This window comes from Echinops telfairi, unplaced genomic scaffold (genome assembly GCF_000313985.2).
Source record: "Echinops telfairi isolate 266 unplaced genomic scaffold, ASM31398v2 ScPeMD7_3533;HRSCAF=4204_1, whole genome shotgun sequence".
Classification (NCBI taxonomy): domain Eukaryota; kingdom Metazoa; phylum Chordata; class Mammalia; order Afrosoricida; family Tenrecidae; genus Echinops; species Echinops telfairi.
Window position 1 is genome coordinate 2,619,179 of NW_022107432.1, and position 2,879 is coordinate 2,622,057.

Genomic DNA, 2,879 nt, shown 5'->3' on the forward strand with positions numbered 1-2,879 from the left:
ATATGAGAATTATATGCCAATATAACTGTTTAAAAGAAGAAGATCTGGCAGTGCAATAATTAAGCACTAGACTGGTAACTCACCAGGGACTCAAGGGAAGAAAGACATGGCCGTCTGATTACAGCCAGGACAGCCTATGGGGCAGTTCTAATACTCTGTCACGTAGGTCTCTGAGTTAGGTCAACTAAACAGCACATGGTAATTAGGAACATTTATATAAAATCCTCAATGATGTTGACTTTTATTATTATTACTTTTATTATGGGCCAGGCATTTGCCACATTATTGCTAATTCTCTGAAGAAAATGAGCCTTATAATTTGTGAATATTTTGTCCATAAGATGAAAAGTGTTGGAGTTGAAATTTGCAAGTGTTTGACCATCTTCAAAGTCTGTTCACTTCTCAGTTTGCTGGACTGTCTTGTCTCTAAAGCACAGCCTGCTAACAAGAGGTATTGGAAAAATGAATATACAAAGAATTTTTGGAAAAATTACATTGCTATTATAATTTCAAATTTTTCTTGAAACTTTTTGGACGATAATTTACATCCCACAAAATTACCCATATTAAATCTATAATAATGGATTTTATTGATTACAGTCAAACACAATATCACTCTTTAAAAATTTATTCACTTTCCTATAAGTTTAAATCCTTGAGGGGTACAGCATCACACGGATTCTGTGTCCAATAGCCTGAGCAGGCAGGTTGCTCCGGAATTTGGCCCAAACCACGCCTCTGTTTCCACAGGCACCAGTTACCTTTCCCCAGATGACTCTGGTTTTGTTAGGTTTGCCGCCAGGAGTCACTGTGTTGTTCTTTGCTTTGTACACAGAAACACATCTCTTGCCTAAATAAAATCCCATTTCATCTCGGGCATAAACACTTTCAATTTTAAGAAGAACCGTGTGCTCCCTTCTGGTTCCAAAAGCCCCGTTTATAGCCAGCAAAAGTGGCCTTGGACCGCAACCTTCCAGACATGTTGCAGTATGGCGGGAAAAGGAGCCCTCCACAGTATCACTCTGACGTCATGTACACATAGATGAGTTGGTATATAAGTTGCTGTGCATAACCTCAACAACAAAATTAAATAAGTTAATTCATCAATAAATGAAATCTAATGCTTGTCCAGATTTAACCTATATTCCATATTTGGCTCCACATTTTATTGTGAAGGTCAAATTTTGCTCTAATTCAATTAACATAACCCAAGTAACTTGTTTATCTAATTATCTAATCTTTCTTGGTTTATTGTATGATCTGCAACTACCATGATGAGTGCTTTCTGTAAAGCCATTTATTAGAAAGATAGGGAGATCGCTGGAAAACACATAAATGATGAAGAGGACAGATGATACATAAAAGAGTGTTACTCACATATATAATAATGCAATTAATATTATATAATATCAAGACAGAATAATAAACATTTAACAGCAATGCTAAATTATTTATAAATGCTTTATTCTACATGATAAGAATAATTTGTAGTAATTAACACTGAAAATGAGAAAAACATATCAAGTGCAACCAATCTATTTGAAATATTGCAATATTTTCTTTTAGGCCACTTTATTGCTTAAAATTACTCATGTCTCAGAACTTTCAGTGTTAAGAATAATAGAAAATATAGTTTAAAACACATTCAAACATAAATATCTGGGACATCATCTCAAAAGAAAGTACACGATTTTTATTTGAAAATTTACATGGTATCCTGAAATCTTCCCAGTCATTTTTATAGTGTGTTGCTTATATTGAGGTATTCTTAATTCCCAAAGACTGAGACTCCTCACAGGTAATTACATATGCTTGTTTGAATTAACATCTGGATGATTAGATATAGTTTACTGATTAATGAGCAAAAATAATACTTAAGCTTGTAAGACTTCTTAGTAATTATTCCTGAGCAATATATAAAGTAAGGTTTATGTTTATTCACTTTTATTCTACTTCTTGTATCTGGCACACCATCTTTCAGAGTTAATATGTCGAATTATACTAACATGCCTTTATAATTTATAAAATAATATCCCTTATATCAAATACCAGTGATACACCTCTTTTAGAGTATAAGTGTTATTGGGTGTATGTGTTAAGTTTATAAGACTCCTTGAAAATGATTTATGTAAATGGATTCAAAATCGATGTTTCAGGTGTTTCTATCTTTGGATGGCTTCTCAGAATAATTCTGAATAACTTACAGTCCAACATTGTGACTCACTGAGTTGGCACTATTTCATTAGCTAAAGTTGGACTATCTGACAAGCTTCTCAATACCTGTCCTGCAACCCATCTCTTTACATTCTCCTTTAAAGACCTTCTAGAACTGTATTTGAGTATTTATTATGCACCATACTTCCTTAAAGCTCTTGATATTATCAATGAGAAAGATACAGAACCACTCCAATAAGTTTATTTCAAATAGTAACTACCCATATTTTTCTGTGTGTTCCTCTGGGAGCTGAAGCTTAAGGGAGCCTAATAGAGACACATCCTTTATTGAGATTGCCCTTATTAGATGAGTATGGTTGACAGGTCTCAATCTAGAGCTCGAGTGATCTAGAATAATGACAATAAACACTGTCTATCATAGGATCATTCAAGTAAAATGTACCCCTAACATAATTTCTTTACTTGACCATATAAAAATATTTTTCTGTACCATCTTGTACACCATCTTTATATAACTCACTTTCTGTTTGTTTGTTGTAACTTAAAGAAAAAAGACTGATAAATTTTTCTTTGAAATGGGAACAAGCAAATCAGTGCAAAAAGACAAGAAATAAACAAATAAAAGTAATTTAGAAAGGAGAAGTAAAATGCTCTCTTTCCATGGATGATACAATCCTACATAAAATAATTTAATAAGAAAACTT

The 2,879-nt window shown here is 33.0% G+C and overlaps 1 pseudogene; it reads right to left on the bottom strand.

Annotated features, from left to right (window-relative positions):
• Window positions 1-647: 647 nt before the first annotated feature.
• LOC105978468 lies at window positions 648-981 on the bottom strand (annotated as a pseudogene).
• Window positions 982-2,879: the final 1,898 nt, after the last annotated feature.